Raw genomic sequence first — 26,421 nt, 5'->3', positions numbered from 1 at the left:
CTCTGGCACGAGGCTGGTGAGCGTGTGCGGAGCACCCTCTCCTGGAAGGAGCCGGCAGCACCCACGTGCCTTTTCCGGCAGGACTCGGGGGAGGCTCCAGGTCTGCGGCAGCCTCCCCGACACCAGAGCTGGTGGAACAGGAAGTGAGCCGGGGGTGGCTGCAGGGTGAGCAAGCGAGCACAACACCACAAAGAACCATCTGCTCAGTTGTTCGCAATTAGGCAATTTTGCAGGAAAATTGAGCAAATTATCAATTTGACACTGCAATTACCAAAAATAACTAAATTCTGTCTTCTCTTCTCCCTACGTCAAATCGTTCTAATTTATGAGGCAAAGGAAAGGGGACATTAACAACTTTTAATTACCAAGTCTCTGTCGATGGGTTTGTTCCCTGAGAAGCTGGGCGGCAAGACCACAGCCTCTCTGACCGCGTCCCAACGTGGAAGTGTCTCAAATTCACTTCCGTCACCAACACTGTTGAGGTGGGAACACAGAGCTGCTCTGATCTTCCTTTTCTCCTCAGACCAGGTGACTCCGGAACTTGGATCTGGAGATCTGAGGTCCCCATAGCGGGTTTCCTGTCAGTGCGGCGCTGCAGCTGTGTCCTCTCAGTGCACTGCGGGGACCCTACTACCTGCCGGAAGCAACCTTGCCCTGAAAGCAACCCCGGGTGTGGGAGACACCACGGCTTGCAAACCTGTGTTTCAAAGAACACCCTCACAGAAGCTTGGTGTGTTCCTGGAAGATGCCAGACCAGCACCTGAATGACAAGGTATCGCTTAAAGCAATCGCCGTGCACTTAATGGCGACAAGTCGGCAGACTAAGCCCTTACTGAGCAGTGCCACATGCTCTCCCCGCACAATGTGAGGTCCCCACCTTTTCCCTGCCTCCTGGGTGGACACGTGGCTTCCAGTGACGGAGCATCTTTGGCACCGAAGGCAGGTCTGTCTTGCCCCAGCCTGAGGTCTTCCACATCCAAAATCTCCCTCTTCAGAGCACCTGCAAAGTCATGGCTGTAGCACGTGGAGGAGCCACACTGTGAACCTAGCTCTGCCTGACTCTGAAGCTACTGTGAGCCACGCACCGCCCTGGCACACCCTCCGGACTTGCTGCACGTTCGACCTGCCTGTTGGTTCCGTATTTACCCCTTGTTCCCCTAAAAGAACAATGGAAACGAGCAACTGTGATGTCCTGGAATTTGCTGATGAAAACACAAGCGTGAGGGAGCGCATGCCTACGCAGCTTCACAATTTGTTAAACGAAATAGTTCATTCAGTGGAGAAAAGTCCATCATGCCGATTTGTCCGTCCATCTGTCTGTCTGCTGTAGTTGAGGAAGTGCCACCGAGCCACGTGTGAGGCTGCGGTGGGGTCTCGGCCGTGGGCGGGCACAGGCACCGTTTCGCTGGGAAGTGAGATTGAACCCCTGAGCATCGCCACTCAGACGCCTCCTCCACTTCCCTCTTTTCAAACTGTGGTGTTCCTTGGCGTTCTGGCTCACAGCCTCCGTTAAAAGTAGGGCTTTCTCTAATGTCCCCTTGCGTGATTCTGCTTCTGCAGTAATTTGCACCGTTTGTGTTTAAAGTGTTTCCTAATGGACCAGGTGCAAGAAACAAAAGAAGGGGCAGCCATGTCTGTACTGACAGTCACAGCGCAGACGCCAGTGGAAGCAGGTGCTGAGCTGAATGTACCCCACCTGACACTGCCATGGGGGCAGCTGCGGTGACGACCGTTGCCACATCCTGGCTGTTGTGTCCAGCGGGAGACACGCGGCTCTGACCACTGTCCCGGTCGAAGTCCTCCTCGGCACCTGTTCCAGTTTGTGCTCCTGGAAAACTGGAAACCGATTTCTGGAAATGTCTGTGATTTCCCACCACATGCTAACGGGTGCCATTCTCCTCTTCAGACAGCAGCTGCTGCCCTGCCGCACACCGGGGAAAACACAAGTGAGGGTCTGGAGACCCTGTGAGCGGGAAGAATTGTGTTGAGACCATCACCTGAGGTCATCGGAGGCGCAGCCCTGCTCATCCCAAAGTGCGTAAGAAGGAGGGGCTGGTTTCTTCTCTTTGAATACTTTGTTCCCAGGAGGTTTACATTTTTGAAGCTGAAAAGGGCTCAAAAACTATCCTTAGTTTGAAAAGTTTCTGAGACTCAGCTGCAGGGCCACACAGAGGCAACAGAAAATCTACCCAGCTAACTTCTAGAGCCCTGCTGCCATGACAGGGTGTGGTCACCTGGAATTTACGGCTGGACCGTCCACCACGACATTGAACTTGTAAACTGCAGTGAGGAATCAGTTCTTGTGCAGCAAATCCTCAGAGGAAAGCATCCCAGGCTATGAAAATAAAAGAGAACCAGGCAGTGGCTTTGGGGGTGCAGCATAACACAGAGGATTTGCCCCATAGCGAGGAAAGCAAGAGTGCCTGAGTGTGTCAGACACCTCTGGACTTGCAAAGTCCTTGGGGAGGCCAAACAGAAATTTCACTCAATCACCAGCTCAGTATTTATCTCAGATTTGAATCAGCCCCCCCTAGAATTTGTGTCTAGAAACATGCAGTCAACGGAAAACATTTTCTCTCTGAACTATCTTCAATTCACGCACCCCAAATCTGACTCAGCCATGATTTCTGGGAAGACTGTAACTGAGAGGAAGACAGCTCTTAGATGCCCTTCCACATTTAAATAAAGAAAAAGATGCTCTAAGAAACCTCCTGGCACCTGGCTCTGCAAAAGGTGCTTTTTCAATTATCTGGTCACTGTCCTTGTTAGGATTAGAAAAATAAAGCATGCTCATTGCAAGGAAAAAAAAAGAAATATATGATTTTGAATGGCTTTTGTCTCCCCTCCTTTGACAAGGCTAGCTAGAGAAACCACCAATAGTTAAGTCTGGGCACCTCTTTAATCCAGTTTTGCTGAAAGAAATGATGTTCCAAATTAGTAATGTTCATCACACCTGAATTAACACTAAACTTCCATCAAATTAAAATCATTTTGCAAGATTGGAATTGTTTCTGCAATGCCTGAAGCCCCAAAATGGAGGCATGATCGTGAATAAAGATCAGGACATAAAATGGACCCCCGAACACCATCCCAGTCTCTGAGCTGGGGACCAGGGCTGAGGATTAAACAATCACATGCAAAGTTGGTTTCAAAGGTCTTTAGTCGGCGGCCATAGGCGGCTTGTTGTTCAGACAGGTCAGAGGAGTGTGTGCTGTGTGGCTCTAGGGCCGGCGAGAGAACAGCAGAGGGTGCTGGGGTGGGCGGGGAGGAGAAAGCCCCCCAACAAGCCCAGCACCCAAACCAGGTCCTCCCACCCCCTCCTGTTGGAAGCATGGAATCCAATTTAATTCCTAAACCCCAGCACTTTCCATGGTCTTTAAAATGGGATTAGCCTAAAGCAATTATGTTGGGGAGACTGACCAGGAACTGTTAAAGGTACTCCCAGCCGCCCACTGGATGGAACTGTTCGCCAGTTCCATCGGGATGCCTTTCCATGGCGCTGAACAATGGATTAATCACACAAGGAGATGGGCAAAGTCCACTTGGCAGGCCTGCCCGTGCTCCCGGAGAGGCAGTTGTCAGCAGTTTAGGGGTCTGAACTGGTTCTTACCAGCATAACCCCCAGCTGTGTCCGGCTGGGCTGGAGGCTGCCGCCTTTCTCAGCCCTGAGAGCTCTCTGACTGCAGAGTGTCCTCGTGCATTTGCATCCCTGAAACACAAAGTCTTTTGTGTGGCATCCGTTTGAAGGGAATCTGTGGAATGCACGTGAGTGTGTTGGTAAATTTTGAATGTATTTTGTATACACGTGAGTCTTTTATCTGTCCATAGAAATATATATAAACATACATACATATATATGCAAAAATGCAAAATCTCTTAGTAGAAATGCACATTTTTAAAATGGGCTAAAGGGATGCTAAATAAAGAATACACTACTCAAAGTTGGTATGCTGTTAAAAAGAATCTTGAATAGACAGGACACAATGCCTTCCTGTCAAGCATAAATGGAGATATCTCAAATTAGCCAGTGAAAGTCGTTCGTGCTCTGTGTGAGACCTCATTTGGAGCACGGGCTCCGTGGGCTGTCGGCTGCCTGATTATATCGAGGTGGGGGGGGCAGGAGAAAGAAACCAACTCCTCACAGCTCTGTAAAACAATGGAAAATTATGTTATCTTACGTAAAAAAATCTAGAAAGCAAAAGAAGAGTTCAACTTTATTAAATAAGACCACAAAAAAAAAAAGGTTAATGTGCTTTGGATATAGAAAATAGTAGCTGTCTGAAATATTGGAGATAAGAATATTGGATGATCCCTTGGGGGAATCTTATTTGCCTCTGATTTTTATTACATTCTTACCTCTTTTTAGGTCCTATTTTCCCCCTGTATCCACTAATTTCTAATGAACTGATGCTGACACTAATTGAAACATAAAGAAGAAGAAAACTCTGCTCATCGACTGCAAAACACTTTACGAGTGTCAAATGCCAGTGTATGTGTCTGAGTACACACTCGATATACAGAGTGCTTTTCTAAGAAAAATTGAAGGAAAGAATAAATCAAGGAAGAAGGAAGAGAGGGAGGGAGGGACTTTCTAAGTACTGAAGACTACGTAAGACACATCCTCATCAAAGCTATACCATTTTACCTATTTTATTTGATTATGTGGGTACATACAGACCCCAAAACTAACTCTCTGAAAGACCTAAGCAGAAAGAGCAGTAAAATGCACCCCCCTTTATTTCCCTTAACTAAATTTCCTTTTACTCAGGACATCTGCAAATATCGCAATTCAATGGATGGCATTCTCAAGAATATGTGTGTGTTCCCACCTTGTTTGTTATATTAACGTGCGTCGTTCCTGGTTTGTGTTCCTACACTTTCACACTGACACTGAAAACCGGGTAAGGGCATAGGCACCTTCCATGGCGGACGCTCCGTGGACAGCACCTGGAGAGAACATTTCCTCCTCTGCACTGGACCCGTGTCCAACGTCCCACGGGCTGCTTCCCCGAGCCCTTCAATTAGGGAAGCCCAAAGCTCACCGTGTCCCCATAAACCCGTCACTGCCCTGCCCAGGAGTTGTTTCAGCCATGGGCTTTTTCTTCTTCCTGACCACCTCCACTTGAAAACCTCTAGTTGAGGTGGGCAGGCTCCAAGAACTCCCACCCTTTGGTCGCCCTGCCCAGAGCATCCAGCAGAAGGGGTGGCATTGCCAGCACTGGGTTGGAAGGGTCATGCTCATTCTCCTCTCTCTCTGCCATCTCTCCTTAGGGGAAGCCATGCTTGGGGTGGCTCTCTGTAGAGCCCCACACACCAAGGAGCTGAGGTCCCCCAAACACAGCCCACAGAGAACTTGGAAGTGGATCCTTAGCCCTGGTCGAGCCTTCAGATGGCAGCCCTGGCCAGCCACTCACCTGCAACTTCACGGGGGACCCTGAGGTGGGACCACCCGCCAGCTCACTGGCAGCTCCCTGCCCCTCAGGAGCTGTGGGAGATGACAGACGTTGGCTGTGCTCTGGCACTTAGCCTGGGGCTGCTGTCACGCGGCTGGCACAGCTAGCAGAGGGAGTGTCCCCACCTGCGGGCCCTAAACGTTTCCTCTGGTGTCTCACGTGGTCCTGTTGTCACCACCACGTCACCACCTCCTGCTGGACCCAGCTCTGCATCGAGCCACCTCTCCAAGGTCCCTCGCCCCCAAGTCGTCCTGTGCACCTGGGCCAGGTGAGCACCTTTACACGGGCTTCACATTTCTATTTTTTCCCCCAAAATCTCACTTGTTCTTCACAAACTTTAATTTAAATCTATCTTCCCAGCCTTTTTACCAATGAATTTTCTCCTCTCCTTGTAAAACAAAGCTATGGCTTTTAACTTAGTAACAATTATCAATAACAGTGAAAGTAATAACAACTGTTAACATTTGTCATTTACAAAACTGATTTTATATAGGTAAATTCTGTTCACTCTTTAATTCAGCCCAGGATCAAAGATGTTATTTAAAATGTCGAAGCTCATTAAGTGGCGCCTGATGCATACACGGGGCTAGTTCAGATGTCGCAGCACAAACAGCTGCAGCTGCGTGAGGGGATCTCGGGTGTGCGCATGCGTCTGTTTGTGTTTTTTCTCTCTCCCTGCCCCCCTGCCCCGGTGCCCACGTGTGTGGGTCTAACGGCCAAGCAGACTTGCTCCCAGGGACGCAAGGACGTTGCTGGAAACCCCAGCCTTCTTCTCTGGCCAGAGGGAAGTGAGCGTCGCTGCCTCCAGCTCCGGGACAGCGAATCTCCTTAGAATTCCAGCCGCGCGGCTCACCGCAACTCCCCGCAGCCCAGGTGGTGGGGAACGCGGGCTTCCCACGCGCTGGGCCGGGAGCTCGGCCCCGCACCGAGCGTGACAGGTGACGATGCGGAGGGGCCCAGTGGGACCGAGGGAGACGGAAGGCACCCTTGGGAGGGCCGGGCCCGAGGCTGAGCCCGGCTGACCCCTGAGGACACCACCGCGGGGAGCGGGCGCGGGGCCCCCAGCCTGTGCCTCCCACGCACTATCTCGCCCATTCTGTCACTGTCAGTAGGGCAGTGTCCCCATTCGATTTGTTCCTCTCGCGTGGGATCGCCTCCCGTCACTCCGCACACTGGCGCTCCCTTCCCCTGCGAGCTCACCTCTGTGCTGGATGCCTCTCTCGCCCCCCAACTGCCCTGCCCGTGCCTTGTCAGCGCCTTCTCTGTAAGACGCAAAGGGACCCGCTATGGCACCCTGGGCAGAGCCACGCAGGCGCGCGGAGGCCGAGGACAGCGAGTGTATTTCCTTTCTCCAGCGCAGCCTGTGGGGGTCTGGGGCCTGAGCCAGACCACACCCGGACACCTGGCGACCTGGGAGGGGCGGGGGGGGCGGAGCCAGGTCAAAGCTGTCGTTCCGTGGGCGGAGCTAAAACCCTGCGTCCGTGTGCGGTGAAGCCGGGCAGGAACACCCTGGCGCACGCGGGCCGGGCCCTTCGCGCTTCTGAGCATGGTGGCCGCGCGGAGATCACGGTCCGCGAGGGCTCGGCCGGTGACTGACCGCAGCCCTGGTGACTCTGGCTGGTGGCAGATGTGCAGGGACAGCAGGACCCTCCCGAAAGGGGACCTGGGGCATAAGTGGAAGAATATTTCTTATTCCAAGGTGTCCTCGGGGCCGTCCACTACCAGGAACGGAGACAGGGAGGAGCGCTGTGCCCAAGGCGGCATGAGCGGGACCCCAGGAGCTGGCGCCCGTCCCCAGAGCCAGGCGGCCCGAGGCCGCTCCCCAGCGCCAGGACGGGCTCCGCTGCTCAGCGCTGGGCTTGATCAACCTACACCGTAAAGTGAGTTCAGACTATTTTCTCAGTTTTTATTCATTTTAATTTCATTTTCTGGTGAGACTTTACATAATTTAATAGCTCTTTAACTGCTCTATCATAGTTGTGCATATTTGGGGGCACGTGTGCTATTAATATTTGCTGCGTGTATATGATGTGTCCCGACCAACTCAGGGTGATCGGGATATCCATCGCCTCAGACATAAAGTGTTCTTTAAGTCATAATCCTGATGTCATTTTCCAACTTGAACTGTCCCCGAAAACACCTTCTAAGCATCAGACGAAAGACACCTCTCGGAGTGGCCCCAGGCCCTCTGCTAGGGACCCCACTGCGGTCAGTCCTTTGAAGGCAGAGGACACGAGAGGCTGCCTGGCGCCGGCGCTTCGGGACTCGCGCTGGACACTGGGAGCTCCCCTGAGGGCTGCGGGAGTCCTCATCCAACCACCCCGGCCACGGCCACCTGCTCCCCCAGACTCTGCCGCAGCAATAGCGCGTCACCCACCAGCAGGGAGAGCGCGCAGCAAAATGGGGCCGAAACGCAGAAAATCAGAGCTGTGGAATGCAAGGACCTTTGACTGCGCTTTCTGGGTCACACATCCTTGGGTGACAAAAGCAGGGCCCAACTTGGCCGAAACAGGGAGTTAAAACGAATGTCCCTCCGTGCTTGGGTTGTATAAACGTGTGTCCAACATCAGCAGGGTGTGCACTTCGGCTTGTGCTGTGATTAGCGAAGGTACCGCTTGGTTCCCGGGAGAAAGGAGCATGAACTCTGAGGCCAGACTGGCCCCGTGAAAACCCAGCTCCAGCTGCAGCTCCGTGACCTTACACACGTCACCTGAGCTCTCTGCCCTCGGTTTTCTCATCTGTGAAGTGGGGCCGAGAGCAGCTTCTATCTGCAAGGGCCATGTGGGGATTAAACGAGCTTACAGATGTGAGGGGCTGAGTGCCTGCTCCTCGCGAGCAGAAGGGTGACAGAGACAGGACCAAGAAGATGCCCCACTCAACGTCTGAATACTCTGCTGTCTTGTTGAGCACGGACGGACCTCCTTTAAGTATGGAGCCGTATTTATGAATATTCAGTGCTGGCAGCCAAAAATCACATTCCTTAGAATCAGAAATTTGAGCTCTGGCCAACGACTGCTGTGCTGGTTGAGAAGGTCTTAGGGATTTATTGTTAATGGAAAATTACTCTACAAAAATAGAAACAGTCCGAAGGCTTTCCAGAAGGTGCGGACCCAGCTGCAGTCTTTCCTCCCAAGGCCGTGGGTCAACAACGTCCCCAGCCCTGCGGAGAGACGGAATCAGAAGCGAAAATGTCAGACAAACACTCAGGGTATTTGTACATTTCTCCCAGAAATCCTGAGCGCTTGGCATGTTTTAGCTAATAGTTCATTACAGCGGATTCTGTTGAGCATTTCGTAACCTCCTTGCTGCTCTCCTGTCTACATACAGGCCTCAATGATAAAATTTTAGACTTGGATCATTTTATCCAATTGTGTTTGGTGTCTTACTTTCCCCACCTAAAGAACAAAAGTGCATATTAACAGATTTGATTAGCGAGGCTGACATGAAATCTGTCTCCATTCCTTTCACCACGCACATCAGCGCTCTCCCGACGCCCTTCGAGTTCCCTGAAGACGGACTTTGGTTTGGGCTCCTGTCTCCATTTCTGCAAATGCCGGCCTTCTCCTTCCTCCCTTCAATGGTTCCGAGCTCAGATTTCATTTTCATAACCACAATTAGTAAGATTCATATTCTAGAAGAAAGCGAAATTGTTCATTTGTGTTAACTCTGCACTTGGGACCAATAACCTCACTGAGAGAAAGCAAAGCTACGTTTCATCTTCCGGAAATGCGTCCACGGTCGCTGCCTGCAGAGTGATCTCGGCCCTTGGGACCCCAGCCTCAGTGTCTTATTTAAAAGCAGAATTTTTAGAAAAGTCATTTCTCCCAAGTAGGCATATGAAAGTACGCTGCCATTGTAACACAGAAATCTTGGGGGGGAAAACGGAGAAAAATTATTTATATACCTGAGCTTTCATTTGGTTCTAAGACTGAAATCTATTTTTACTCAGTACAGCATAGCTCACTGAGTCGAACCTAAAAACGTGAGACATTGGCCTTCTCTTCCCACCCAGCTGCTTCCATGAAGCCGATCACTCAGGTGCGCGGAAACTTCCACCAGCTGTTTACTTTTGATCAGATCCATTTTGAAGCCTTTGAAGCACTACCTATGCCGAAGTTCATAAAGTAAAAACGCCCAACATTAGCTGTCTTCTCTGCTCACACTGACTGTGATTCCAAAGGAAGTTGAACTAAAAACCTTTCATATTTTCCCAGGTTGCTTTCTCTTCATGCCTTTTCCACCTATGATCCTCCTTTCAGTCTGTGAAACTCAACACAGCCCCCTCTGGGATTGCAACTTTGCCTCTCCACGCACACCCCTTGTCACGCATGTGCACACGCACACGCACGCACACGCCCCTGTCAGATTGCCGCAGCGACACCTTGCAAGGGCGTTTGCCCAGCAGTGATTGCGACCACGGCCCTGCGAGGGAGGACTCGGCAATCACTGCCAGGCGGGACGCCTGTCACGTGGCGCCGACTGGCGTGATGGATCTTTTACATAATGTGAATCGCTGTCTAATTGGGGCTCTGATTGCACCGACCGTTGCCAGCGAGCTCCAAGCTCCCCCAGCCACTGGAGAACCAAGGAAATAAGAAGAATATTACAAAGAACTGGGCTTCTATATCATGAAAGGAAAAGAAAGCAAAGTGGCCGCGTGGGTGAAGGTGCAGAAAGCCCCCTGGCCTGGCGCAGGCGCAGCGCCGGAACAGCGCCTCACCCTCCGGTGCACGCGTGACCTTTCCGGGAGCTGCGGCCTGCGCTGGCCCCCGCGGAGACGCCCGGGACCACCACGCCCAGCAGACTGGGGTCGCCCTTCCCTTCCCGCAGAGCTGCGCGGACTCCGCTCATCTCACCCTCCGTGGGGATCAGAGGAGATCGTGAGGTAGCAGAACAAAACGCGAGTGGTTCATCCCCAGCCGACGTGCACTGGGATCCTTTGCCCCTGCGAAGGTTAAACCCACTGTGGACACCCTGGCGGGAGGAGGGACACCCTGGCGGGAGGAGGGACACCCTGGCGGGAGGATGGACACACGGGCGGGAGGATGGACACACGGGTGGGAGGAGGGACACACGGGCGGGAGGATGGACAGTGGCCTCCCAGCGTCTCTTCATCGAGTGAACTCCCGTCTCCTCTAAATAAAACAAGCCAAGTTCTTTCTTTTCTTATTTCCGGTTAAGAACCATTTGAGAGCCCTGTTGGGCTTTAACTCCTTAATACTGGAGAATGGGATCAATAGAAGATTTGCATGTTTTAAAAGTCTGCTAGGGCAAAAAGAGATTTTTTTTTTTTTTTAAATCTAAAAACTTCAATGAAAATAGCTGTCTTCATTCAGACCCAGAAAGAAGATTTGGGGGTTCTGCTGTTTTCTCCCTGCAGGTGCTGAGCCATGGCATCCTGGAGGTGGTGGCCCCTTCCTTTGTCACCAAGGAGGTGGTCCTGGTGATCTCTGGATCCCCATCAGGGTCACCTTTGCTTTGTCTCGACAGGTGACACGTGTTAACCGCACAGCTCTCCAGTCCCGCCCTGTAGCATCCCAGCCCTGACCGCCCTCCTTCACGCTGTCCCACGTCTTCTGTTTCCTGCAGTCCCAGCCAGCAGTGTCCCTGTGGGTGTAATCGCATCTCCACCCCTGTCTCCCGCTGACAAGGTGGGTACATGCGCGGTCCACACCCCACGAACCTCTGCGTCCAGTGGTCGCTCAGACACATCCTCAGTGTCCTCCTCAGAATAAATGAACGTCCTCATCTTTGCAATGCAGACAGGCTGAGAGTTTCCCAAATCTCTACCTGCCTGTTCCTTTTTGCTTAATCATTCTTACAATGTACTTCTCTCCTTTCACATTTTATTGTAAGCCGTAAGCCATAAGGAGAAACCAGGCTGCACTTCCCACACTTTGCTGAGAAATCTCCTCAGCTGAATATCCAGTTTCATCGCCGATGGTTCCACCTTCCACAAAACACCAGGACCCAGTTCAGCCCAGTGCTTTGCCTCTTTGTGACGAGGACAACCTTCCTCCAGTCCACAGCCGCCGGTCCTCACTTCCCCTGAGACCGCGGCGTGGCTTCCACATCTGCCTGTCCTCACGCCCCGGCTCACGGTGATATTTGTGTTCTCCATGACGATTGGGCTCTCTCCAGCCCTCCTCGCTCTTCCCCTGCCTTCGCCAGATCGTCTCTACCGCCCACATTTCTAACAATCCCTTCACAACCGTCGGGGCTTTTCCCAGCAGGTCCCTGAAAAGTCCTCCCATCTCTACCTGTCACCCAGTTCCAAAGCTGCTTCTACACATTTAGGTATTTGTTCCTGCTCTGGCTGCCATAGAAAAATACAAGAGACCAGGTATTTTGTTAATTCAACAGACATTCTTTCTCAGGGCCCTGGAGGCTAGAAGTCCGACGTGGTGCCTGCGTGGTTGGGTGCTGGTGGTGGGGGGGGGCTTGCAGATGGGGTTCAGGGCTTGCAGACGGGGTTCAGGGCTTGCAGACGGGGTTCAGGGCTTGCAGACAGGATTCAGGGCTTGCAGGACGGGGTTCAGGGCTTGCAGATGGGATTCAGGGCTTGCAGACAGGATTCAGGGCTTGCAGGACAGGGTTCAGGGCTTGCAGATGGGATTCAGGGCTTGCAGACAGGATTCAGGGCTTGCAGACGGGGTTCAGGGCTTGTAGACGGGGTTTAGGGCTTGCAGATGGGGTTCAGGGCTTGCAGACAGGGTTTAGGGCTTGCAGACGGGGTTCAGGGCTTGCAGACAGGATTCAGGGCTTGCAGACGGCTGCTTTCTCACTTGTCCTCATGTGGTGCAGAGAGAGCAGCAGAGCTCTCTGGTGCTGTTCTTGCAAGGGCGCTAATCGTCAGATTAGGACCAAGGTCTATGACCTCACTTAACCTTTATTACTTCCTTACTCCAAATACCGTCACATGGTGTGTGCAGGGTGGGGCTTCAACACATGATTGGGGGGCTCAAACGTCCAGTCACAACTGCATATGAGCTGCGTGACCTTGGGCACATCATTTAATACCTCTGAGCATTTGTCAGAAGTGCCACTACAGCCTTTGTCTGCCCCATAGGCCTCCTAAGAGGATCAATCAGATGAAATGCTTAGGAAGATGCTGTGCAAGCTATTAATATTAGAAACTGTGCAAACATCCACTAAATAAGAAGAAAGAAAAATGTCAGCTCGCTCTCCAGTGTAAGGAGTGTGAAACACTGCAAACCGGAATCATCTGGTCGTTGTGATTTTCCTGTACTTCTCCTTTAGAAGAAAAAAGCAAATGGCCATAAAAGAGAAATCATATTTTTTAAAAAATCTAGGGTAACAGCGTGAGTCCTCCTTGGTCAATTTCCCACATTCCCACCAGACAATGAGAAATGAGTTCAGACTCTCATTAAAATTATAACAATAACAACAAGGTCCGCTAGGTTAACCGTGGGCTGGATCGTTTCAGAAAGCGTTTCGCAGCCTCGCTGGGGCGAGGGCAGCTCTGTGTGATGAGCAGGCGCAGCTGACCCCGGCCTCGCGCCTTGAACGTGCTGATGCCACGCGGCTGCGCCCAGCACACTTGTGTTGCTGTGTCAGGCAGGTGTCACATGGATGGGAAAAACCACCAGAAAGCAATTTTTAAAACCTTCTGTGTGAACAAACATAACCTTCTATTTTTTGACAGCGACTGTTTCTCAGACTTCTCCCTATCCATCTAACAATTTCCCCCATCATCATCATCTTTATATTTGTGCAATTGGAATCTACAGGCCTGTCTTCTTATCGGTGGCAGTCCATGTTCAGAATTGTCCAGGTACAAAATGTACAGAAAATGGTTGATAGTTACCAGGGAGAAAGAAAACTATTATCCTAAACTAGATTCCAGGAACTCGAGAAAAGAGTGGCTTCCGGTGAGCAGAGCACAGCAGAAAAACGGTGCAAGGCTGGGCAGAAATCTCACGCTGTCTGGGCTTCTGCTCCCTCAAGGGGGCTGAGTCGCCCAGGCAGTGTTTGTGCCCCTGCAGACAGACGCAGAGCAATTGTGTCCTTGCTGTAGTTGTGTTGTCATTTTTTAACCAGCACTAGAACATGCGCTTTCTTAACAGAATGTTCCTGAACTGAGATCCTGAAACTAGTTATGTTTCTCACTCATCTTCATGTTTTTCACACTTAATGTTATTCCCTAGAAAGCTAAAGCATTCATGGCTGTCAGCGCAGGGCAAGGGTGGGACAACTTCACAGAGAGAAGTGGGTAAGACAGCCCCCCGGAACCAAGTGTCTCCTCGACGGGGCAAAGACAGGGCTCGGCACAGTGAGTTCATCCCCGGAATGGCTCACATCACAAATTGAGCGTGAAGAAAAAATCCAAGGAATGAGGAAATGTCTTCCACCCCGTACTGGGTTTAGCACTTGCTAGCCGGCAGCCACTGTGCAGACTTCGCCCTTGCCTTGCCCAACCCAGTTTATGATAAATCCACTAATCTCAAAGAACCAGGAACCAGACTGGATTACCGAGGGTGGCGTGGCCTCTTCTTGCCTTTGCCCCCCAGGCCACAAAGAAGAGCTCAGCCCTGCGCCCACCTCATGGTGCCCAGCTGCCTACAGAGCCAGCATCTTGTGGGTGTTGTTTCTGGTGCGTTCTTTCTCAGCACACGGGCTGGAATGCCTCCCCCACCCCCCCGCCCGACAGTTCTGAGACAGGGAGGGATTTGTGACACGGGGGCATCGCACTCCCTACAGCTTGACCAGTGGGACTTTCAACCTGGTTTTTCCCATCGAAAAAGCTGTCTAAAGAGAAGGATCTGTTAAACGGGGGAGAGAGGGACTTAACCCATGTGGACGTCATTCCAGCCGGACAATCTCCTAATTCCTCAAACACTTCGAAATTCCAAAATGTTTGAAATATTTCCAAATGGATCAAGTCAAATTTGTGCCCCTGCTGGAGGGCCGTTTCTGCGTCAGATTCAGCTGGAGCTCCAACTACAGTGCCACACGTTGGCACCTCGGAAAGCCCAGCTTCCCAGGAGAATGTGTTGGACACACAGCTGCACTAGAGAACATTCTGGGCACAGAGTGGCGGGAAATAGAGACCACAGAGCCTCTCACTGCGGCCCTCGGACAGCGGCTGTCCCCCGGGCTGGCTTTAGGGGACGGCAAGAAAGGCACTTTCCTGGAGGCTCCCGGGTACTCAGCTGTCACGATGAACAATATTTCCATGTAATATTTTAAAAAATCAAAACTAATGCAAAAAAAATCCACTATGAACAAAATATCAATATTTTCAATAAAGATAGGATCCAATAATGCTATCTTCAGCCAAATCGGAGCCTAGTGCAGGGAAGATGTGCCCCCCCCACCTCATACACATTTTATTCATTTTAATTCATAGGCATGTTTTCATTAATTTTTTTAATAGTTGATTTTTTCTGGAACATTAAGTTAATTGAAAAATATTGAAAATTTTAAAAGTGAGTGTATTAAAACTCACAGCATGATTAACATTATTTTACATTTAGATGTTTCAGTTACACCCAAGCCAAAATTTATTGCAATTTTACTTTCCTAACTTTGATGAATGCAAACTCGTCAATAATGTTTTCTAAATCTAATTCTTTGCACACCTCATTTTCCACGAGAGAATTGCCATGTTTGGCAATTTCTCTGGACCAGGTGACAATCTCAAATTTTTTAAATTAACTCCAATTTACTGGAACTTCTTCCCCAGGATACTGCTATGACTCATATAGTTTAAAAATTCCCAAGACCACTTCCAGATTGGAGTAAAATTTCACTAAGCAAAACTCACAAGTGACTTTTACAAGATGCAATCATGATGTTGAATTTATGTTACAAACTACTGACATTGTAGGTTGCTTAAAACTAACTACTTGGGAGGAAATCTGTCCAGAGCTTAAATCATCAGAATGTTTCAGAGTGAAAGCAGTGGCTGCTTTTTGAAAATCAGATATATTCATGCAGAATAACTTTTTTAAATTAAAAATTCAAAATCTGAAGACATTTTGTTTTATTTTACATTTCTTCATGTCAAATGTTAAATGAGGACATCAATAATCTCCTAAATTTCTATTTGAGATCCACTTTTCCCACAATAATTGATACTCCCATCTGGCGACTCATACATTTCCAATTTCCTCACCTTTCCTTTCCATTCACTTTTAAATTCAGAAAGAATATTCATACCTTTTGCTAACGTTTCAAATCCATCCAAAGCACTATCTCTCATTTGGCTTAATTCACAACGCTCCATTGAAAATGAGGTAAGGCAGGAAAGAAGTCAATTTCAGAAATATTTTTGATGGCTTTGCTACCTTGAAAGCCAAGAAGGTAAAATTATAATAAATTCTGATTTGGGTCTAAGTAAAATATTTCCATTTAAAATAAGGTTGTGAGCTTTAGTACTCTTTTCAATTTTCAATATTTGTTCACCTACTTTAATGTTCTGGAAAAGAGATTAACCAGTGAAACACGCATAACAATGACCAGGGGAGCCCACGTTCCTCCAGTCGCCCCGGGCTGCGGGACGGACGGCTGGCACAGGCCTGGGCTCTGGGGCTGGTACTTCTGCATGCTGGGGGCCCCTGGACTCAGGGCACACACCACACTGCTGTCCTGCTGCTGCCAGGCTCTGCTCGCCCTCCCTTCTCCCCCCTCCCGGCCTGTTTCTCCCACCATCCTTCAGTCTAACCATGGTCACGGCACAGGGTGGGGCGGGGCAGGGTGTGGAAACAACCTCATGTGTGTCAGGTCCCCTCTCGTGCCCTGAGAAGGGCACAGACTTGGGAGCCAGCGTCCTGGCCGCGTGTGCTGGTCTCGCCACGTTCCTGCTCTGTGGCCCTGGGAACTGTTAGCCCTTGTGCCCTACTTTCCACAGCATCAAAACGGTAAAACCCTCTCTGGAAGGGTAAATGAACACACACGCACACGCATACTTAGGACGGTTCTCGGCGCATAGCAAAGCCTGTGGGAACATGATCCGTTCCTGAAATTGCAGGTGAGGTGGAAGGCAGAGAATCCCCCGGCAGAACCAACCTGTCCACCCCGCACACCTGCCAGGCTGGGATTTGGTGCCTCCTCTCTCGCCAGCTGGTGGGGCCGCCTCTTGCTGCCTCGTGGATACTGCTAGAAGGCGGGAGATACCGAGATGGAGACAAAGGGCTTTGCAGCCCGGGGCGCGTGGAGCAGTGTGCGCCATGTCCCTGTAGGACCCCTTGCCCCTGGGTCCCATGGCGAGACACAGCGTGCCCTGTGGATGCTACGCCACGGCCTGGGACCTCGAGTTTGGGAATCCTCTGATTTTGTAGCAAGCAGCAAGCCACCTGCTGTCCTCTGTGGGGAAGGGTCACTGCCTCCTGTCTTGAGGTGACCAGTGGCATAAACGTCACTGAGAAATGGCCTGGATAGCAGAGCACTGGGGCCTCCAGTCTTGGCACAACCAGCGAGACATGTGGGAGCCCAGGAGGCCCGTGCAGGGCTGCCTGCTGCCATGGTAACTCCCCACCCCGTCCCACCCACTCGTCCCCAACGCCCCGCACACCGAGGGCTCTCACATAACGTACGACTCTCCTGTCCATAAGTGAAGTGTATCCTAGTCTAATTCTCCCTACAACGCTGGAGACTGGATGTGCTGTCCCTCGGAGGGACACGTCTCCCAAAATACTTGTTTAAGTCCTAGTGCCCAGTACCTATGAATGTGACCTTCCCTGGAGCAGAGCAAGCCCTTAATTCAAGGTATTAATTAGAGTTCTCCAGAGATGTAGAACAATAGGATACACACAAACATATACACACACACATGTACATACATATTACAGACATGCAGCATCCTTATCCAAAATGCTTGAGACCAGAAGTATTTCAGATTTTTTATTTTTTATTTTTTTGGGATTTTGAAATGTTTGCCTATATTCCAAATATCTGCAAATATATTTGGGGATAGGACCCATGTCTAAACATGAAATTCATTTATATTTCATAAATGTCTTATGCACACAGCCTGAAGGTAAATTTATGTGATATTTTTAATAATATATGAGACCCGTCACAGGAGGTCAGGTGTGGAATTTCCATTTGTGGTGCCACGTTGACACTCAGAAAGTTTTAGATTTGGATGCATGTTGGATTTTGGATTTTCAGATTAGGGCTGCTCAACTCGTGTGTATATGGAGAGGGTGGGGAGAGAGAGAGGGAGAGAGAGATTTATCACGGGACTTGGCCCACGAGCTTACAGAGGCTGAGGTGTCCCACAAGCTACAGGCCTGGGAAGGCCAGGGTGGTTCAGCCGGAGTCCAGAGGACCAAGAACCAGGGCAGCTGGTGCAGACAGGGCCAGAGGCCACAAGTCACGCGGGATGCGCCACAGGGAGAGGCCCCGGCCCACGAGGGTTGAGGGGGACTTCTCAGTGGGGCTGAGCTTGAGCAAGGCCCGTGTGAGAGGCAAGAGAGGGACAGAGAACACCGAGGGTCAGTCCACGCTCGGCTTACAGAATATTCTCCATGCAGAGGGGCCCTCTGTGGTGACGGACATGTCCCATCTCCATGTCTCTGGTTGAGCAGCACCTGGATGCCTGCAGCTACTGAGCACTTGCACGTGTACACGCGGCCAGGGCCACTGAGAACTAAATTCTTGGTTCTGTGTCGTTCTAGTTCCTTTGAATTTAAGCAGCTGCACGTGGACGGTGCCTACTGCAGTGGACAGTGGGGTTCTGGAGCTTGCGTGGACAGGAGCAGAGGAGCCGGGGGACTCACAAAGACCCCACAGAGAAGCAGAGGACACCCCGAGACTGCAGGGTAGATGAGGGTTCCCAGGACCAAGTGGACGTTTGTGTATATAGTGAATTGTCTCCAACAGTTGGCTCACACGGTACAGAGGTTGGTGAGTCCAAGTCCACAGGCGCCAGCAGGCTGGAGACGGGCACAGTCGCAAGGCCACCTGCTGAGGACCCTCCCTGGGGAGGGCGGCTCAGGCTTCTGTCCTCCTCGAGCCTGAGGATGACGGGACCAGGCCCAGCCCTTGGGGAGGGCAAGCTGCTTCACTCAGATCCACCAATTGAAACGATAATCTCATCCGAACACACCCTCACAGAAACACCCAGAACGATGTCTGCCCACGTATCTGAGCATGTGATGCAGCCACGGTGACACACAGAGTTCACCACCACACGTGGCAATCCTCAAGCTGGTGGTGGGAGAAAAGGGAGGGGTGAGGGGAAGAGACGCACAGAGCCTCCACGGCACGTGGACCTCGGCAGATCCTGTCGAAGGAATCAGCTGCGGAAAGCATCTCCAAGATGGTGGGGAAGTCCGAGTGTGACCTGCGCATTAAACGATAACGAAAATCGCACTCGCTGTGGTCAGTGTGACAGTGGCCTCAAGACGAACAATCACGCTGTCAAAGATGCCTAGTGAAGGACGTAGGGAGGAAGCGACACGTAATGAGAATTCCACTGACGTAATTCCACAAGGAAAGGGAAGGAGAGAAAATGCAGCAATGTAGCAAAACCTTGATATCTGCTGAAATTCAGTGATGGGTCTATGAGAGTGTTTCACTCTTCTCTCTGTTAGGATAATTCACAAGGGCGTTATTTGGAATTGTGCGGACACTGGGTGCATTGCGCCCACAGGATACTGAACCGAGGATAAACGTATTTGCTGAACTATCATTATTTTTACAATATCCTCATGGACCTCGCCACGTTTTTTTTCATCTTCTCAAATTCATGACGGCAAATGGCAAAACGGCTTTCTGTCCTCACCACATCAAAGCAGTCGGATTTGGTATTATGTTAATACAGTTTATCCAACTTCTAGGGAGAAAATTTGCAAATTCCCATGGTGATAGTATTTCTGAGTATCAGTAAAACATTAGGTGGCCACAAAAGCCATGCGGAGGGTCTGGGAAGCACGAGGATGGTGAAATGTGCACAGGGCGAGTGTGGTGGAAAGATGATCCAGGGCTATTTTTATCTTAATTTGTATTTTATTCAGAACTCAAAGAAAGACGGCAAAAGGATGTAAATCCCAGAACACTGCATACCTTTTCCGAATGCACCGTTATTCGGACAACCTTAAAAGGAAAGCAGCAGTTCTGCAGGTTCACGTGGAGCTCTGAGCAGAGCAAATGTTTAGTGGAAGAACATGCATGTAATTTATTTTAACGTTCCTAAATAGCAATGAGAGACACACGTATTTTCCACAAATCCCTAATTTATTTATGCAGGTTTTTAAGCATTTTCTAATGACTCTAAAAGAGAAATAAATAGATTTTTTAATTTAAAATTAGAAGTTTTTCTCAGTAACAAATTTTTACATTAGAACTCAGTAGGATTTCTCTTGAAAAGAAATGAAACAGTGGAAACAGGCTGTTTCTTTTATCTTATTGGAACGAAGATTTCCCATGTTGTCAGTAAGTAATAAAGCGATAAGAACTCCATAGCGCGGGGGATATGGAGAGAGAGAGACCTGTGTTTCCCAGAAAGCCAAGTCTCTCAGGTTAGGTGGTTTCTAGATGTAATTTCTGCGGCCAAATGTCTGGGCTCCATCTCAATTTGGAAGAAAATTGAAAACTCTAGTCCGAACCTATCTGAGCATTTCCATGAAAATGCCGGTGGAGCTGAATGTGTGGAACTGCAAGACCCTGGGAAATTAAGACTATTCCACCTGCTTCCATGAAGGCCATCCTCTCACCTGTAGCCACACCTGAGCGGCACCTTTCTTTGTCTGCATGGATAGTAATGGAAACAGATACATGCACTGTAAAATTGCGTATAAAGATAAATATCTCAGAGTTGAGTTTCTAAGTCCCCTTGCAAATTCACGTCAGCATTCACTTCACAATGTGGTTGGCTCTGCTAGTGCAGGAGTCGCTCCCAAGACTTAACATGTCACTTAGCAAGTCCTGGGGACCTGAGGATAGAACCACTTTTGCTTTGGGGGAATTAGGGGGGATGTTATTTATTAACAGAAAATTAATACAAACCCACTGAAAAGTAAGTCCTGAAGTACAGCTTCTAGTAAATTCCTAACTATCTAAACCAGTTGGAAGTCCATTCTCACAGCAGGTAAAGCACACACCCAAACCAAGTAGATTGTAACCTGACAAAGTCATTTGAAAAAGTTTAATAGCCAAAGTTAGAAAATGAAAGCGAAAATCTTGAATTCTTCTTTCTTTTTGTGAACCGATTCCCTCTGGCATTGTGCACCCTGACATTTTGATCGTTTTTCATTAGGCCAATTTTCATAGCAGGCAAAATATATTTAATGCCTAACTGGGAGTGTTGTTTGAATTATCAGAAAATATTTGTAAGTAATGTATAGCCTCTGGCAGTAAACAGAACACACCTCACTGGCTTCCTCACACCTATGAAAGGACAGATAAGGCAAATATGCCCGATTGTGATGGCTGTCCTTGTACTATGTAAGGCACCAGGGCTCATGGCAGGGCCAGAATCAGCTGTCTGAGAGAGGAGGCCATGGATTCAGTCCTGCAAGCAGCGTCAAGCCAAACAGCAAGGTGGAAAGGAACGCGGTTGTCGAAGCTGGTGGCTTTCCCAAACACACGCCTGTCCTCCAATGAGCTATCTTTTTAAAAACACCACAATGCCATACACAGGTCATTCAAACCTGCATGTGACACTGACATTAAACATGAATCATTGGGCATGTTAAATGAGTTGCATCTCATAATTATCTAACTAGCAATGAAGCCTTCCCTTAACTGACCTGGGTGGATCGTACAGAGAGTTGTTAACTCTAATGACAGCACACGTTAAAAATTAAAGCCATTAGAATGCATGCCGGTTGGCGGTCGTTGGAGACATGACAGGGTTCTCCCCAGGAGCACTAGATCTTCCCTGAGTGAGAGTCAGTCCCCACAGGATGTGAGAGTGTCAGGGCCGCGGGCAGGACGGGATGAATCACACCCTGTGCCTCAGCTCTTGTTCCATAAATTCCTAGTAAATAAAAATAAAATTTAAAGTCTTACTCATGCTTTTATGGACTCTTAAGAGCTTTCTTTTTTATGGTTTTGCTCTCAGCAGTGTGTGTGCGTGTGTGTGTGCGTGTGTGTGTGTGTGTGTGTGTGTGTGTGTGTGTGCGCGCGCACGAGAGGGGAACCAAGACGTATGAAAGACAATGATTCATAGCTCTCGGGAAGATCAAGGCCTTCTTATTAGCTCCCGTCTTGCAAGCATTCACTCATCACTCATCTAAAACACCTTATAATGGTCTGATTGAATGGGAGGGTGATTTTTATGATGTGAGTTAAATGGAAATTAGGATGATTTTTGAAACTCTAACATATGGCCCTACTGATTACTTTTACCAACAAATTTTTCATGTGGCCATAATCTAAATTTAAATAAGAGTCTACCAGGGGAAAATGCTAGGGTATTCATACCCTATGCCCTCAAGCCTCCTGAGAGGACAATAAAAATCAAATTTCCTAAAGTCAAAGGAAAATGTGATGCAAGTAGAAAATTAATGGTCATGAAAAAACACCTCAAGAAAAAAATTTCCTGCAAATGTCTTTCTTAACAATGGTTTTAGAGCAGATTTGAAAGAGAGAGCAGAGATTCTTGATAAGGCCAGAGCCGGCTATACAGCTCGATTTCCTTAGAGAAGGTTTACAAGGCAGTAAGTACGAATATCAACATTAAAAGGGCTTTAATTGAGGCCACAGTACCTACCAGAACATCCCTACTGATAAAATGTATGTGCTAGAACTTCACTTCATAATCTTTGTGACCTTTTTTAGTTTAAAAACATATTTCTGGCCGGGCGCGGTGGCTCACGCCTGTAATCCTAGCCCTCTGGGAGGCCGAGGCGGGTGGATCGCTCGAGGTCAGGAGTTCAAGACCAGCCTCAGCAAGAGCGAGACCCTGTCTCTACTAAAAATAGAAAGAAATTATCTGGCCAACTAAAATATATATAGAAAAAATTAACCGGGCATGGTGGCGCATGCCTGTAGTCCCAGCCACTCGGGAGGCTGAGGCAGTAGGATCGCTTAAGCCCAGGAGTTTGAGGTTGCTGTGAGCTAGGCTGACGCCACGGCACTCACTCTAGCTGGGCAACAAAGCAAGACTCTGTCTCAAAAAAAAATAAAAAAAAACATATTTCTTTAATTATAAAAGAAATACATGCTCACTGTAGAAAATTTTTAAAATGCAGAAAAACATAAAAGAGAAGATAATAATCACTTGAAATCCCAAGACCCAGAGATAATAGCTGTTAAATAGCTATTACCATTTTGGTATTTTCTAGTCCTTTTATAAAAAAAATGTATTCATATTCTAATGTATTTGACATTGTGCTGCTTATAAATTTCATATGCTCCACATTTTCCAGTGCCATCAAAGGCTCTTTGTAAAAATTGTTTTAAAATCCTAAAAACATACATATATCCACAATGCATTCCACCCACATTGATACCGTGTTTTAATAACTATATTTGAGATGCCCTTTCTTCTCCACCAAAATACTTAGGTCAAATTGTACACATTTGCTATATTAATGAAACATCAGAAAACATATTGATTAAAATATCTGTATGCTTCTTTCTTACTACAAAAGGAAATTTAGTTGTTGATTAGATGCCAAATATTAGAACCTACAGAAATTTTCAGTGGCTCGCAAAGCAAGCAGGGCAAGACACCAGAAGTTAGAGCTTCCCTAAATATTTGAGAATATCTGATCACGTTCACATAGCACATTTGCAGGGATGTTCACAAGTCACCTGTGACACTTGCCATCGCATCTGCAAAAAGAAACAGGCCTTCTGTGAAAAAGGCAAGAAAAATCAAAATGTGGAATTGAGGGTCGTCAAAGTTGCCCTGCAGAAAAAAAACAGACTCCCCGAACAACGAGGAGCACCTGCTGGTGAGGGCGCAGGTGCGAAAGGCACCAGGCACAGGCGCACCCCTCCCGTGTGAGGAGCGTGCACAGGTGCAGACCCTCACCTGGAAGGGTCCCTCTGCCGGGCTCACAGGGCCGCCCTGTAGCTGAGGGGATGGTGGTGGCTGTGGCGTGGCACCGTGCTGGGCACAGAAAAGTGCTCAGGAAATTACTGCTGCTGTGACTACAGGTATCAACAATACACTCTGTACTTACTACAATAATATAGTTATTAGTGATGTGGTTATTAATACTATAGTTATTAAAGGTGGTTGTAATATAGTCATAATAAAATAGTTATGTAGTATAATATAGTGTACTATATTATTAATATTAGTATTAGCAGTACTTTTTGTCAACGTTATTGTACAGGAAATGAAACATTTGCATTGCAAAGACTTGATAATACCTGTTTATTTTCTCGTATGTGTGTGCATGCATATGTGTATGTGTAGGTAGGTTTATAATGTATACGCATAAGTGTGTGTGTGCATAAAATGTATTCTTTGGGAGAAAACTAGTTTTGAAAGAACATGAGGGTATTTTTTTACCTCGAGAGATGATTTGGGAAAAGTAACCGTGGGTTTCATTTCAGTGTTGACTGAAAGTTGAGTCTAAGTCAACGTCAGGACAGCAAATGCAGGAAACATCTCCCAGAGCACGGTGAGACTGTTTTAGTCCTAAATGGTCTGGGAATAATCCCACTTTATAAGTGATGCTTTAGAGGAAAGTAAAAATCAGGAAGGGGAAGACTACTTGGAAGGGAATCAGAGGAAATTAATCTTATTGGCAGCAAGCAAGCAAGCTCAGAGGGAGAAAGAACAGGCGCCTGCACCTGCTTAGTCTGAACCACGGCCTCTGAAAGGAAAGTCGTGGCACCTTCCTACGGGTGTTCTCGGGAAGCCGATTTAAAAAGACGCAAAACGCAGTAATACCCATCACACTGGGACTCAACATATGTTCACTATCATTTGAAATCAATTTTGTACAATTGGAGGAATTTAAAGAAGTAAATAAAGTCAAAGTGAGAAATTTAAAAAGTGATTTTATTAGCAAAAAAAAAAAAAAACCTGAAAGTGAGGAGAGATGGGTAAGAAACACGCAGACGCCATGGCAACCGGAACACACGATCACACGCCTGGGCATGAGCTCGCTGGTCTTTGGGCATCCGGCAATCTCAGCCCATTATCTTTAAGTGAATTTTTAAAACTCCTGTAAAAGAAAAACAAAACACCGCTTTCACAAGTGCTTTATAATAAATCTAAATGCTTTGCTAATTGCCTGTCACCGCTACAAATAGTATTTGCTTTTCAGGGAGCTTTTTTTAATAAGGCCCTGGAAATAAATCAGAACTTTTAATTCATTTGAAGACAAGCTGAGGATTAAATTTAAAAAAAAAAAAAAGAAGCAGGGTGAGGGAAACCTCCAGGATAACAGAATCATCCTGGGCATTATTTTATCGTGTAATGTAAGGAGAACATAATCACAAGTCAGCCAGGAAGGGCAGCCCGCAGGGTAACCACGCGAACCATTTACGTGGAGTTTCCCTTCAACTCTGAGCCCCGGTGGTTGAATCGGTCCCTGGACGGCCAGTTCCCGGGGCTCTGTGGGGTCAGGCTCTGCCCCCAGGAGGGGCCGGGAGGTCCTCGGGGGTGAGTTCCCACAGCCCACTGCTTCAGGGACCCCAAATGCCACGTGTGGCTTGGCGACATTTGCTTTTATTTCTGGAAAGTAGAATTTAATATAATGTCAAATTATGCCACTCGTAGTACCGTACTCTTCAAAGTTGCTTCTTAAATCCCACCAACTGCCTGCCATAACGGAAAGCTTTTCTCCAGATACACTTGCTATGCAGTGCACGGCCAGCTTCTTCAAGGAATGGCTGTGTCCACATGAAATGTTTAAAAATTCAAATGCAGAACTTTATATTTTTGTATCAGCAGTTTATTTTTTATTTTGCTTTATTTATTTATTTAGTTTTTACTTCAGCATATTACGGGGGTACAAGAGCTTTGGTTCCGTATATTGCCTCTGCACCACCCAAGTTGGGCGGAACTTTGATCCATTGACTGATGATAATTATCAGAACAAAGTCACTGGGATGGAGTTACCTTCAGGTTTCAATGAGAAAAATGTAAACTGAGATGCAAGGTTGAGGATAACAAAATCCATAGCGCATTGTTGAAGGTGCGTCCGCAGAGCACAGAGGGTTTGGGGCGGCGAGACGGCTCCATGTGCTGTGGCAGTGCTGGGACAGGTCGCTGTGCACCTCTCCGAACCCACGGGACGTACAACGGCAAGAGTGAGCCCTCGTGTGCACTGCGGGCTCCGGGGGCTGATGACCTGTTGGCGCTCACTGATTGTGATGAATGCCCCAACCTGGAGGGGGCTGTTGACAGCGGCCGAGACTGTGCCTGTCGGGGGGACAGCAGGTATGTAGGAATCTCTGTACCTGCTGCTCCATTTTGCTGCGAACCTAAGACTGGTCTAAAAAATAAAGTCTATTAAAAAATCTATACCATTATTAATTGATGCTATTAACTTTCATTCCAGATCAAACTGCAACATCGTTTCTTCCAGCGTGTTGGTGACTTGCGTTAAGGTGGCAGGTCCTGCGTGTGTTTGCCGGAGACTCTACAGTCGCTAGAGTGGAGATGGTGCATCTGAGAAACCGAGAGGTCAGATGCAGGGAAGTCCATGTGACCCTTCAGATCTGCACCCCCACCTGGTGCGGAGCAGTGGCAGAACTCAGGCCCCTCACTCCCTGCAGCAGGGTCCCCAGGGCCACACAGACACTTGTCCCCATCCTCACCCAGGCCTCCTGGCTCTGCCTGGGACGGGTGCCCTGGGGAAGGGGCCGTAAGGCGAGTAGCAAAGCCACCACGCAAAGGAGCACCAGGCAATCTGCAAGTCAACCTTGTGTTGGTCTTGGTCCCAGAAAATTTGGATGTAGGTTTAAGATTTGTCAAAGCCAAACTGTTGCAGGAACCAGGGAGAGAGACATTCTGGTACACTGATCTCTCCGGGTACTTCACCGATTCCCTGTCTTTCGTTTCTTAATGCACAAAGCTGGAGACGTC

General features: G+C 48.6%; 1 protein-coding gene across 8 annotated transcripts in view; it reads left to right on the top strand.

Annotated features, from left to right (window-relative positions):
* Positions 1–25,914, top strand: part of LOC123623416 — a 36,383-nt gene extending 10,469 nt beyond the window's left edge. For 4 of the 8 annotated variants that reach the window (XR_006729843.1, XR_006729848.1, XR_006729844.1 and 1 more), the window contains 4 exons: positions 5,272–5,721; positions 6,178–6,391; positions 7,153–7,333; positions 10,944–13,982. The gene's annotated coding sequence lies outside the window, so the exon portion shown is untranslated. Of the gene's footprint in view, positions 1–1,906; positions 2,035–5,271; positions 5,722–6,177; positions 6,392–7,152; positions 7,334–10,943; positions 13,983–25,894 lie in introns of those variants that run through there. The other 4 variants (XR_006729850.1, XR_006729845.1, XR_006729849.1 and 1 more) reach the window with 4 other exon arrangements.
* Positions 25,915–26,421: the final 507 nt, after the last annotated feature.

Source organism: Lemur catta, chromosome 18 (assembly GCF_020740605.2).
Source record: "Lemur catta isolate mLemCat1 chromosome 18, mLemCat1.pri, whole genome shotgun sequence".
NCBI classification, from domain to species: domain Eukaryota; kingdom Metazoa; phylum Chordata; class Mammalia; order Primates; family Lemuridae; genus Lemur; species Lemur catta.
Note: the sequence above shows the minus strand (reverse complement) of the source record. Positions and strands in the feature narration are given on the sequence as shown.